Below are 15012 nucleotides of genomic sequence, written 5' to 3' on the forward strand. Positions count from 1 at the left end.
AGTGTAGTAAGAGGAGTAAGGGTAGACACTGAAGGGCCAGCTGCGCTCTCAAAAAAAAATCACAGTTTCAAAATTGAGCGCTTGTTCAAAAATGATATAGCTATTGGACCGAATTTGCTATTTCCTTTTTTAACTAGAGTACAACTTTAAAATCATAACATTTATCGTCCAAAATAGCTACTTCATAAGAACTCTTAATAATCTTCATTACTTGAAGTAAGATATTTCATATATTTTATAGTTTATATGTTTTTTTCACGTAAATTATGAATGTGTTGGATATAACAGTTTTGTTTTAAGTTTAATTTTATATAAAATGGAAATAAAAAAGGTAATACACTGTATCATAACCAGTGAAATCAGATCCCTAATAATTTTTAATCAGCTATTGGAATTATAAATGGAGAATATCAAGCTAAAATACAAGTTTACGAATAAGCTTATTTAATTATAAACTAACATTAAATATAATATTCCCCTACATAGTTTTCATTTTGACTCAAATCTATTTATCAATTCATGGGTTGCAATTTCGGCAGCACTAATTTCTTGTTTTAATCTAATAGCTTTATTGAGAAGAATCGGTAGATAATGAATAAAGCACAATTATCTCAGTTAAAGTAGGCGATGTTAAGATTAAAAAAAATTTCTTTCCCAGAAAATGATCTCAAACCCCCAAATCTCCCCTCGTCGCATTGGATCTCGTTGTAATATATTTCTGCTCGTTATGATTTCGTAAATCCTAGATTTTTATCTTGCCATATTTATTATATTGTAATCTTTTTAACTTTATTTTTTGTTTATCGTTATTTAAAAACACTGTTCATCTGTTTTCCTATATTTGCTGTCCATGTGAACCCTCTAGTACAGATTAAAAAATAAAAAAATGCATATTTTCAAAACAATTCTTCTTAGTTCCTTTATTAGATACAAACATATATTTTTTAAATATTCAAATATTTATTTAAATATTTTTAAAGCGCCCCTACCAGAAAATCAACCACTTTTAATCCAAAATTAAACTCAAAAAAGAAAATTATGAAAAAATTTTTTTTACCAATTTTTGCAAGTAAAAATTAATTTTTTGACTTTTCTAAAAAGTGGTTAATTGCCTTGTCATTTAAGAGTCATTTCTTAAAGGAAGCCCGTTGGAATTTTCTGTTTCAGATGTGCCAATGCTGAGAATTAGTGTCTGCCATCGGACACTTTTTTTTGAGACGTTACCTGAGGTTCCCCCTAGAAAACCTTCTGGCGCCCTTTTAGTTAGCCGTATGGAAATTAAATAATTTTTTTTTGTTTAATTCAAAGATAAAAATAATATTTAAAAATCATGTTTGACTATAATATTTCATGCTCGTAACTAATAAAAGATTTAAGAACATTGTTTTTTGAAAATATGCACTTTTTTAGCTTCTAATCTGTACTAGTACCTTTATATGATCATAATTTGCCTATAACATATTTTTTATGAAAAATATTGTCAAGTATTTAAGATTCACGAATACTGGATTACTGTATTTAACATTTTTATTTATAAAGACCATCTATGTTTATGATTTTTAACAATTACATCTGAATCTTAACCACTTTCTAATTTAGGACGATGACTCTTAACTGTTAGCAATTCGAGAAAACAGTTGTCCAATATTGTGTAATAAAGTCAGGGTTCAAGGTTTCCAAAAATTAATATTTAAGTGTTTAATTCACACGTAAGACGAGACCGGGAGGAAAACACTACCTGACATTGTGCGATCTAAGCTAACGGTATGTTGATGATTCAAGTCTGTACCATACATGCGGATTTTCCGCATGACGCAAAAAAATTGGGGCAGAAACCATGTTAAGCGTCCCACACAATATATTATCGGAACATTTTATTTCCCAATTAATAAACACTTAGTGACTAATAAAACTAGCACAAACCACACCAGCATTTTTGATACCATTTTTGATAAGGATGCACGTATACTAGTTCGAAGAATAAAAATCCACAAAGGACAACAAAGAAGTATTAAGATTTAATATTAAAATTACGAAAAATACTAAAATAACTCAACTTATGAAAATGTAGAACGTGGCTGTTTTAAAATGCTTTAAAAATCAACTGATTCAGATGTTGTAAAATCAACATAACATAGCATAACAATAAAATACTGAAAACTTTTGTTTTCAAATCTTCCACAAAATTTATTTTAAATTCTTATTACTACAACTGTTGCGACAGAGTGCCTTTCTCAAATGATCTATTTTTATTATAATTAGTATTTAAATGGGAATAAGCCACAATTAAAGGTTAAAGTACGTTTATTGACGTTTCAATTTCCACTTCGGAAATCGTTCTCAAAATACAAACTATATTTGGAAACATAGGAATCCCAGCATTACTTGGAATAAAACAGCTATATACAACTCACGCCATACTTCTCAAGATCAAAGAAGAGTTATCTTATCTACAGACTCAACAAAAAGATATTTCCTTCATCTGGGTACCTTCCCATATGGGAATAAGTGGTAATGAGGAAGTGGACTCTCTGGCAAGCAATGCAACAACCGACGAAAGTATTGCTATCATAAATCAAATGCCTTGGTCTGATCACAAAGTAAATATCAAAGCCCACGTGTACAGAGCGTGGCAAACTACTTAGGATCACACTGCCAACAAACTCAAAGAATATCTAAGTCAAGTAGGAACCAAACTCATCTTACCAAGTAATAGAAAAGACCAAGTCATCATCAACCGACTCCGAATAGGACACACTTTTCTTACCCACAAGCATATCTTCAACCAGGAGGCTGCTCCGATGTGTACCATGTCAGTGAAACATATAATTGTCGAGTGTCCAGTGTACCATCACGAAAGAATCACGTGTGCCCTTAGTGACAATTTAAAAAGTGTACTAACGTCAAACTTACAGTCTTTATTAAGTTATCTTAAAATGACTAAACTTATAACAGATTGTAAAAAAATTTTTTTTTATGTAACAATATGTATCTTACTGTTAGTGTATTTCCCCCCGCTAGTAACCCTTAGTGGTTGATGCGGGTATATTTGTTTAAATAAAAAAAATGGAAATACAATGTTTACAAGATCATAATATTAAAAATAATTTATGCTTATAAAAACATTTGCTAATATAGAGCTTTTCTATTAATCGAAGATGACCGTAAAGATGGTATAATGAAACTAATATTTATTCTATTGAAATTTTACGTGCCACGAAATTTTCATGTTCGTAACCAGGCAAGCCTTTTTTCGATCTTAAGATAGGTTTAAAATTAGTTAAGCATATATGTGTAGCATGCTTATTAAGTTTGCAAGAATTGAAGCCAAGCGATCACCGCTCCCAATTATTATAAGCGAATTTTGTTTAGCACTGAAGTTCATTTTAGTTCAATTTTGCTGTTGTCATGTTTTCAGAGAGCATTATCAACCAATTGCATGATCTTAATTTTTTCTACTGATGCTCAGAATAGTAAATTGGTGCTAACCCAGTACCATTGACACATTATCTTGATCTATGAGGGCCTTCCTCCATCTCGTTTACATTTGCTTTTGATTATTCAGGTTATATTTAGCATTTCTCATAATGGGTCTAATGATTAAATTCTTACTTTAATAATATAAGTACAACTGCTATTTTGGATAAAGATTATTCTTAAGTGTACGTTAAGACACCTTTATATTACGAAAAATTGACTTGTGTGATTTATGAGCTCATGAAATCATTGCTCTGTATTTCGTTAAAAAGAATGCTGGTTAGAATGTTACAGTTCATGGTAATCACTATAGAGCCACGATCACTGATTTTTCGTTTTCAAATTGAATAACAACGATTATAAAAGAGCTGTAATTTTATGCTATTTCCGATATACGACCATAAATGTTTCATTGGTGGTGCAAAAATACCAAAAAGGTCAAATTGAGCCTCTAGCATCTATCTGTATTTGGGAAAGTATTTAGATACTTGAGAGAAAGATAGATACTAGAGAAAGAATGTTATTTTGAAAGATGCTTAATTGATTTCTTTCGAAACAGATCTTATTGCAAAGCAGGCTGAGACCAGTTATTTATTTAAAAAATCAATATAAAAGGACCATTTAAGATTGCTATCTATAAAAATACCAAGAAGTTTTACAGAATCAACGATATTGATCTGGCTGTTATTAAGAAGCAAGGTTTAAAGAGCTCCTTTGTAGGATAATGCTACTGCCTTATCCACGTTAAAAGAGAGTAAATTAAAGTCGGACAAAGTCTGAGTTTGGCATTAGTTTTTTTGTATTTTGCTGCACTTTGAACTGCACTAATTTTCTGACCAATAGACTGATTATTATTCTTTATTTTTTGTTTCGATTCCGTCAAGAAAATCTTACACTGTATGTATACAAATCAGAACGCATAAATTCAGTTTAAAACTGATGTAGAAAGATAATAATTAATTTTCGAAAAGATATAAAAATTCTTGATTTAACTGCTTTTAACAATATGTCGTTTCTCACGATTAGTCCTTTGTAGGTTTAAGGTAAACTGGCATCGTTAAAAACGCCACGATCTTACCTTCAGAATCTCGACTTAAAATCTAAAAAAATTTAAATACCGACCACTTAACTCCTTCGGCTTTAATTATAGATCGAATTTTAAGGTGAGTAATTTACGACCTGTCACGAAATATAATGATACCATAAACAAAAATTGCCTCCTTTAGGAATCGGCTACTAAAAGTATTTTGGTGTATTTTGATTAAATTCAATTCGATCATCTCTTTAAATAACATGGAAATGAGCGTTGTTGATGGATCGTGATCTACGAATTAAAGTTTTAACAGCTTCCTTCTTCTTATCGTGTTGTTTTCTATTGAAGGTTGGCTACCATCAGCATGTATTACAACTCATCCAGTGTTATTTTAAAAACTTGGAACGAATGTACCGTCAAATCAGGTACGAGTAATCGTAACTTTGTATACATTTGATTTTTATTTTATCTCTATTATGAGCGGCTTTAGATTCACTTTCTAGAAGTTGATGTTGCAGTTGTATATTTAAATATTAATGATTAGTTGCCTCTGAAGATATTTTCGGTAGTACTTTATTGCTTTTCTATGCGTCGGAGAAATGCTTCTCGCTTTACCACTTGTCCACCAATATAATTCTCTTTTAGAAATTACCTACTAACAGTACTTTAATTTAATTCAGTTTAATGCTTTCTCTGAATAAAATTAGCGTTGGTGATGACTTTTTTTTTCTCTGAGGGAAGAAATTTCTAAAAACCGTACCAGGTTAAACCATCTCTAGGGATGGCTGGCGTGTATTGGATTTAGAGTAGAGGAGTACATCCCAGCTTATTTCCCCTTAGAAGAAGGAGGTCCTTCAAACAGATGCCTTTCTGTTATCCTGCCTACCAACTAAAACCACCCTCTAGTACTTGTGCGCAGTTTACTGTCGCACATACCGTACTTCGAAAGTAGGATGGCCGCTGTAAAGCTGACAACACTTTCGACACTACCTTCTCGTATCTATATATTATCTCCGTCGTTGGTCCGGCTAGTGTTTCTCTTCTTCTTCTTTCTTTTTAATTCCATTCCTCCTTACTTCCCGCCATCTTCACAATCATCTCTTTCTTGATGATTGCTGATGACTTGCCATCTACGAAATGAAGTAAACTTCTTTCTTCTTAAAATGTTCTGAAAGTACTACCACTAAAACGTTTTTTTTTTTTTTTGTGGAATATCTAAATTAAATATTTTTATATGGCATTAAGCCACAATTGGTTGTTATGAAAATTACATTTTATAATCGATGTTTGACGATTCGATTTTCCCTATGGAAATCGTTTTTAAAAGAAATATTTTACATATGGAAGTTGGTATTATAACCAAAGTTGTTTTGGATAATAGATAAAAGCATATAGAGCAGTTGCGGTGCAACAGACGCTCCAATTTTTCGATTTTCTCAATAATTATATATATATATATATATATATATATATATATATATATAAAGTGTTCATCATCATGAACTGATGATGCTTTCTGATTAAGAAAGCAAAACGTCTTCAATAAATAGATGAAGTAGCCATCATCTTTCTCTTTTTTCTCCACCTTTTGACTGAAAAAACCCACCACTCTTCCGAGTGATCCTTAATTTATATTGGATTGACGGTCGTACTCCTTTTCTCGATGCTTTATATATATATATGTATGTATATATATATATATATATATATATATATATATATATATATATATATATATGTATATATATATGTATGTATATATATATATATATATATATGTATATATATATATATATGTATGTATATATATATATATATATGTATGTATATATATATATATATATATATATATATATATATATGTATGTATATATATATATATATATATATATATATATATATATATATATATATATATATATATATATATATGGAAGATATCTAATCTTAATTGATTAAGTAAATTAAGTTTTAATTGTATTTAGCACCACTAAGCAAGTAAGTAAATACTAGTTTGCAATTACTAACCATTATATTATTTAAATTAGCGTCAACGATACAGACTTGTTTTAACTTGTTTTTTGGGTGAGTGTTATAGCAATATAATGTCGCACTAAAGCCGGGATTAGACAGTTTGTGGAATGGCTCTTTTTGCTGTTTATTTTGGCAAAGAGACAAAAAATCGATATTAATGATCAGAAAAGAGACAATGGTTAGCATCCCACGTTACTGTGAAATTAGTAAATATTTGGTTTTTGATAAATGCAGTAGACCTACCCCAAAATGTAGCCGTACCATTCCGATAATGAGTATTAAGGGTTAAGTTAAAATTTTATTAAGTTGGGTAATTTAGGCAATGATAAAAATTCCAACACAACTTTGTTAGACACTACATAGCAAAATTACCATGACACTGACGGTACCTCTCCTAGCCGCGTGTGAAGGGTTGGACATGTCGTGTATCAGCTTTCGATTCTTTTGAACCGGGTCGATTTACCGACAAACAACAGGATAACACGCGCCGGTCATAAATAGACAGTTTTGCCCTATCACAGGGATTGTAAACCACAAATATTGAGAAGAAATATGGTATTCCACACTGTGTTGTTTCCCTTCTTTATATTTTGTCTTTTTCTATTACGTATTTTCTATTTCTTTGTCTCTGTCTCTTTGTCGGCGAAAAACGACACTCCGTGTTCTGTGAGATCGCTCATTTATATGAGTATAGTTTTTCTGAGATTTCAAATGATTTTCGTTGCCTTCGCTAGTAAAAGAAATGCATCTTATTATTTCATCTTCATATTAGATGTGTCCTGCAAATAGCCATTTCAGTTTTGCTTTTTATCTTCCATTCTCTATCGATTTTATTTGCTACCTAGTAAAGAGATTTGTTTGTTTATGCATACTATTGTCTCAGTCTTTACTGCTAACTCACACTTTACTCATACTGTTTTTCCTGGACATCTTCCACCAATTATTTTTTATTGTATTATTACATTGTATATTTCTATTTTATTTTGCGGGTGTTCCAGTAAATGTGCAAAATACTTACGTCTCTCAATTTATATTTCTAAAAATACCTTGATGTTTTGGTCCCAAGCCCAAAGCATATTTCCTTCCACATAAATCTCTTTTGTGTCATTTTTCTCCATCCCCTTACATTTATCGTTAATAAGTCATTCACATTGTTTAACTATTTAATTCTAGAAATCCCCTTCTTCTCTTTGGTTGGTGGGTTTTCCCTGGATCGTTTTCTTAAATGCGTTTGTATCTAATAACCTATGAGCATTATTAAGATCCCCAAAACCAGACAATCCACAAACTTTTTTGTTTGTTCTTCAGATACTATTGTAATATTGTACTGCACCTGATCTCTTTCGCAATATATTTCTCCCAAATATTTTGAGTTGTTTTTTTATTTTCATAACCCATGTCTCACCCTGTAGAATGTTGGGGGTCTAATTAGGGTTTAGTTAATGATCATTTTGGTTTTTTATCTAATAATTTGAATGCTATCAATCTATTATTGGTATAGTATACATGGCTACCAGTAGCGATACGTGCATTAATTTTCGTTGTGTATGTACTCTTGATTGACATTTTATACAAGTATAATTGTTTACTTTAACGTTTATTTCGTTATTAGATATTCTTTTGACTGTCATATATTTGGTTTCTGATTCATTGATTTTAAGTCCTCTTTCTTGTGCTTCATCATCAATATCCCCTAAGACTTCCTAAAGGCGTTGCTTGTCCCTGATAATTACAGCTGTATGATTTTTATATGCAGTTTTTTGCGCTGACTTGGTGCTTGTATTGCCCTTGAAACCTAGAAGCCCTTGGCTTCGAGAACTAGGTTAATAATGTGGTTTATAGTGCCCTCACCCCGTCTCATTTCCACATTACTTTCAAATAGGTTTGTTAGTTTTCAGTTTCTTCTAACAGCGTCTTTTGACCTCTAAAGCTTTATTTTTATAAAGCTGGTACATTGGCCAGGTATACCCAGTATGCGAAAGTCTTCTAATATTTTATTTCTTTTTACACTATTAAAGACTTGTTTAAAGTCTATATATTACCTCTGTAATTAAATGTATAATTGATTAAGCATCGAGCCTCATGCCATCAAATAATGTTGACAGATTAGTAGTGAAAATTTAAGGAAATGATTTTCTTATTGTTCTGAGGCTATTTTCTTGTGGCATTTTAAATAAATTACTATTTAAATGGGAATAAGCCACAATTAAAGGTTAAAATACGTTTATTGACGTTTCAATTTCCACTTCGGAAATCGTTCTCAAAATACAAACATTAGTAAATTAAACAAATTTTGTTTTTTGTTACTTAGTGAAAAATTCTTCTAATAATTTAATTTTATCTGACTCATCTATATTGACAATTCAGACATACATTATACATTTTAAAGTAGACGACTTTAAAATGATATTGCCAATATTGTTGAGTTGCGTTCCTGGGACGACTTTACTTATAAGATAGTTCATTCGATTACATGAAATCAACTTTAACTTGAGAATATCCATATTTTATTTAATAATATTATATTATTATATTATATAATAATATAATAAATAATAAATAACAAAAAACAAAATTTGTTTAATTTACTAATGTTTGTATTTTGAGAACGATTTCCGAAGTGGAAATTGAAACGTCAATAAACGTATTTTAACCTTTAATTGTGGCTTATTCCCATTTAAATAGTAATGATTTTCTTGTAGCACTTTTATCTTATTTAATATCTTTATTGGAGAAGAAAGGATGATTTCCAAAATTAAAATCAAAACAACAAAATAAACCTCTTTTCAATTAAAATTGTGGTTAGCTCGTGTTAAAGATAGTATATTAGAAGCAATATGGTTATACATTTGGAGCATAATATTGGAAACACTCATTCAAGAAATGTTAATGGTTATGGTTATGGTAGATCGAGGCAGGGCCCATTTGTGAGCCCTTCAGACCTCCTATCGACTCTCCTAAAGTCGGATTCATTGTATCACTTCATGTTAATGGTTAAGGAAAGTGTCACTAAAGTAGTTTATTTAAATAATAAATCATCTGAAGTTATTTATTTCAGGTGTTTTTTCTGCAGATAAGCAGCCTTGCAACACAAACTTGTTTTTAATAGTTTTTTTGTAATATTAATGTATTTATATGTCTCTGTAATGCAGTTTATTAAAATAAAAATTTATTAAATAATTAAAAAATCTTACCATGTATCTGTTTTAATTTTTCTTATGTTCCTTAATCCAAAAGTACCAAAAATCACAACACTGCAAGTATATCACTTTTGTATAACCGCTGTTACAACGTGTACCTCAATAAAGTTATTCAAATGCGCGGACTAGTGACCGTCTATCTTATTACCGTCTTCTAAAGAGGACAAAATCTTACTGAAGAAAGAAACACTGTCGAAACTAGTCTTAACTTTTACAACAGCTGCTAGTGTAAAGTTTATGCCCACATAAAACCAGACTAAAATGGTAAAGACCCGTTTTGTGAAGTTACCAATAATTTCGAACGGTAATGGTGGAGGTGCCGAAAGAGACTATCTGTTCACCAGTAAATTCTTAGCGAACTGGTAGGATGTCTGAATTAGATTGTTACTATATCCAATTTTAATACGCAACTAAATGCAAACTGATTCAATGTGTCGTCAATATTGGAGTGTGAGCGTATTTGTGAACAATGCTAATTTTTTCTTAATTAAAAGCAGGTGGACTTTTAGGAATGCCCGATAGCGATAGTATGATGTGTTTTATATTCACATCACGGGTTTTTGTTTTCGTAAGATTTTTAATCGATAATATTAATCGAATAGACTCGAGGTACAATGGCGTGCATTTTAAAATCTCTTTGTAGTCAACTGAAAAAAGTGAAATGCCAAATCAGTACAGCGTCTCACTGTCTACGCTGCTATTAAAATCTAGATTTAATTCCTCTTAAGCCTAGGATACATGAATGGACATATACATAACACGGGTAAAAAATACCCGACTAGTATATTGGCTTTTATTGAAAAACAGTAAAAGTAAAGAAACCTTAATTCAACAGCATGTTTTGCATACGATATGACGCTATTCTCTTGTGGCACCTTAATGCAATTACTATTTTTATTGGAAATAAGCCACAATTTAAGTTTATTGACGTTTCAATTTCCACTTCGGAAATCGTTCTTAAAATACAAAACATTGATATGAAATGTAATGTTTATTTACTGACGCCATTTTTTTACAAATCAACTTAAATTTAGCTTAAACTATTAAAGCACAATGTGATTACATAAAAAGGTGTTTTCAATTTTATTCACAATAGTACTTAGTACTAAATAAAAATAATCATTACTATTAAATTTGTTTGGGAGTACGGGAACGGGAGTAAACCTTTTCCAAAAGAGCACTAGCATCAATGCCTCCTCATATTAATTTATATATAAATGCTACATCTAGCAATATTCGGCTTTCTTCAAGAGTAGGCAATTTAAGTAAATATTGCAAAACAATATATTTAATTTCATTTACAATTATTCTCAATTTAAAAGCAATAAATCTTAAGAACTTTTTCTGTAATCTTTCTAATAGATCTTTGTGCCATTTATAAGGAGGAGACCAAATGTTACTCCCATATTCCAATACCGATCTAATAATGGAACAGTAGATATTTTTGAGACAATAAATATTATCAAATTCAGAGAGGCTACGTTTCATGAAACCAAAAAGTTTCATGGCTCTACTAGAAACGTAAGAAAAGTGGTCCCTGAAGTTTACTGCAGGGTCAAAAATTACCCTAAGATCCTTAAATGTTGTGATTACCTTTAAAATATTTATTCCAATATGGTATTTAATAGAAATCTGATGTTTTTTTTTAAAAAATCGCATTACCTTACATTTATTTATGTTCAAATTCAAAGCGTTTAAGTTACACCAATCCAATAATCTACTTAAATCATTCTGTTATAAACTACAGTCAATGGCATTTTTTATGACTCTATAAATTTTTAGATCATCAGCATAAAGAAGAATATTACTATGATAAAAACAATTTTTTATATCATTTACAAAACAATTAAGAAGCGGAGGAGATAAATGTCCACCCTGTGGAACACCAGAGGTTACATTGATAGTAGATTACAAAAATTAGTTAATTTTTACAACTTAAGTTCTATCTGTGAGATAACTCTCCATTCAGCCTAATAATCTTTCATGTAAACCAGTATTATGAAGTTTAGAGATTAGAACAGTATGATTAACTCTATCGAATGCCTTCGAAAAGTCGGTGTGAATGACATCAACCTGACATACCCTTCAAGAGCATTCAACAAAAATTCTTGTAAAACTTAAAGATTGGTAGTAGTAAAACGTCTTGGAATAAAACCATGTTGGTCGGGCATTCAAATAGGACCCAATAATGGACCAAGTTTTGCAGCTGCAATCCCTTTAATAGATTTAGCAAAAACTGAAATTTTAGATAAAGCTTAGTAGTTTTTAATATTTTCTCTATTACCACCTTTATGGACTGGGGTAATACAACTTCTCTTCCATATCTCTGGAAATATACCTGAACTCAATGATAAACTAAATATTTTTTGTAAAATATAATTCAGAATAAATCTACAATTAAATATGAACAAAGGGGATGTATTATCAGGTCCATAACTTACTTTTAGATCAACCTTACAAATTCAAATACATCTAATACAGTAATATCACAAATTTCAACACAAAGATTATTATCAGAGTTTACAGCTGGATAATCTATATTACTAGTAACATGGGTTGAATTAAAAAAATTACCAAAAAAATTTGTTATATTTTGGGAATTATCAGAAGTTATGTTCTCATATTTCATTGCCTTTGGCAAATCAAAACACTTTCTTTTATTATTTACATAATTTCAAAAATCTTTTTCATTATATATAGCAGTTTGTAAATTATTTAGGTGAATCTAATGACATGTTTTGTAACAATTCCTAAATTCTTGACGCAAATTAGAAAAAAGATCATAATCTTTCTTAGATCCGCCATTTTGTATTTTGCATGAGCAATCTTCTTATGAAATAATATATGTTTTAAATGAGGAGTGTATCATTTCGGAAATTTTGAGTTTTTGTATCTAGTTTTTGGTACAAATAGATTAATGCAGGAATCTAACACTTCATAAAATTTATCAACGCTATTATTTACATCTGTCTCATCAGTAGTTCTATCCCAGTCGACTGAACCTAAATATTCATTAATAAGGATATAATTAATATTTTTAAAGTCAAAATAGAAAACAATCATAGCTAAGACATTTCAAAAATAATATTTCCATTAATGTCAAAGGACAAGGCTAGATGACAGCTATCACATTTTAATAGAGGTTGATCAGCAATTTTTAAGTCAATGTTATTTATACTAGAAAAAATAAGATCTAAGAAACCCCCATTACAGTTTGGTACATTATTTAATTGAAAGAAATTTAAAAAAGCAAAATGTTCTGAAATACATTCAACTTTGTTAGTAATATTTTCAATCGGTCTTGAACCATATTCATTATTTTCCCAATGAATATTTGGTAGGTTAAAATCACCAAGTAGATATACCAAACTGTAGTGTGTTTCATATAAAATACCTTCTACACAATTTACATAGTCTTCATACAAACATAATGGAGAGTTTAAAAGTAAATAAACACATTCCATAAGACACTTTTGTTTTCCAAATAAAAGTTCAACAAAAATTCATTCAAGTCGTTCACATGATCTGGTTTAGCTTGATATATCACAGCGGTATATATTGTACAGTATTGTATTGTACAGCTTTAGTTTTGTCCGTAGTCCTCTAATATTTTTAATAATAGACACTGTAATAGACATTTGATGCACATGTACTTCCAGATACTCGTCTAATTTTGGAAAATTTTGTGAAATATTCGTAGATTTGTTCTCACCATCAGAAGAAGACGGATCAAGAATAGCATTATTGTTATTTTTTTGAGTTGCCTTTCTTTTTATGTTAAATCGTCTTAGAAAAATTATATCTGGCCAAAATTCCGCACAATTCATTGTATCATTGTACTTAAAGTCAACTCCAATTTTGAACGAATTAGTTCTTCCTATAGTTTTAAGTTGTTCTTTGATAAAAGCATTATCATTACCTTCTTTTAATGATAGTTTATCAGTTATATATTTGCTTATAATATTTACATTTACAGTTTTGGATGCTTTACCAATATAATACCACCTCCTTTTATTATTATCGGCTACAAATTACTGTCCGCTGGATATTTCTGAAGAACATCTAGTAACAAAATTCATATTGCTTTGATTTCTTGTAACAAGCGCAAATCCATCATTGTTTTGTTGTTGTTTGTTCAGCACGGAGGTTGATTGATTGAATATAGCGTTGGAACTACTAAGGTTGTCATTCCCTGTGTGATTTGAACTACTATGTCGTTTGGTAGCTTCAGAAAAGGACATTTGTATTTTTGGCACTGCTGTGTTCACTTCGGGTATGTGCTGTGTATCATTTGTTATCATTTTATACAAACTGGTTTAATTATTCGATTAGTAGGCACTGCTCCTCGATTATTAGATTGGTTATTGAAATCGATCTTATTTGAGGTTACATTTAAGGATGATATTCTATAAACTAATAGGCGGTAATTTACCTTTAAGATAAGAGTTTTGTCATTCATCTCTTCAATTAATCTATTTAATAGCAGCACTACTTGTTTTACCATATGATTCTTAGATCTTAGTTCTTTTAATTGAGCAATGAATATAATATCCTTGTTTACAATTTTTTTCACAACATACCACATGATTCTTATTTAAAAACTTAATATTTTTCTCCTTTGCACAACTATCATGATATAATTCATCGCAATTTATGCAGAAAAATATGTTACATACTTTTTTGCACAACACTTATATTTTTTAATCACATTAGAACTATTTAAATCACTTTTAATACTACCAGTATTGGATGGCACTTTATCATCCGTCACCATCTTTTACTTGTGATAATAATGATTATTAATATTTTGTATTTTGCATATGTAAATCGAATGTTCTTTGTAAATAAATGCATTACACCTGGGACAAACCCATTCGCATTTTTGATCCTTTTTCGTGGACACATGGAGCACTGTTTTTTTTTCACAATTTTGTTGACAGTCGGGCCCTGATTTTAGTTGCCAATTTTGACAAATTTTCTCATGTCTTCAAGAATATGCTGTTGTGAGTTTTCCGTTTTCCGCTCTTATTTTCCTGTAGGGCACAATTAATTTTGTAGACAGTGCCTTTAGGAATAAACTCCGTTTATTATTTCGTCCATTCTTATAGTCGGAGTTTCAGTCGAAAATAAAATCAATTCATATATTATTCTAGATAACAACTGGCCATTTTTTATTTGTCTTTTACGTGTGTAATATAAATTTATTTTCTGATTATTATGTCAACACCTCCTTTTCTTTTATTATAAAAATACATAATTTCTGGATTC

The 15012-nt window shown here is 30.2% G+C and overlaps 1 protein-coding gene across 6 annotated transcripts in view; it reads right to left on the reverse strand.

Moving 5' to 3' along the window:
• Positions 1 to 15012, reverse strand: part of LOC140434866 (uncharacterized) — a 541244-nt gene that overhangs the window by 265034 nt on the left and 261198 nt on the right. Inside the window, exon 1 of one of the 6 annotated variants that reach the window (XM_072523450.1) lies at positions 9739 to 10011. The exons of the other annotated variants lie outside the window; for them this stretch is intronic. The gene's annotated coding sequence lies outside the window, so the exon portion shown is untranslated. Of the gene's footprint in view, positions 1 to 9738; positions 10012 to 15012 lie in introns of those variants that run through there. 6 annotated transcript variants of the gene reach the window in all.

The sequence above is a fragment of the Diabrotica undecimpunctata genome, chromosome 2 (genome assembly GCF_040954645.1).
Source record: "Diabrotica undecimpunctata isolate CICGRU chromosome 2, icDiaUnde3, whole genome shotgun sequence".
NCBI lineage: Eukaryota > Metazoa > Arthropoda > Insecta > Coleoptera > Chrysomelidae > Diabrotica > Diabrotica undecimpunctata.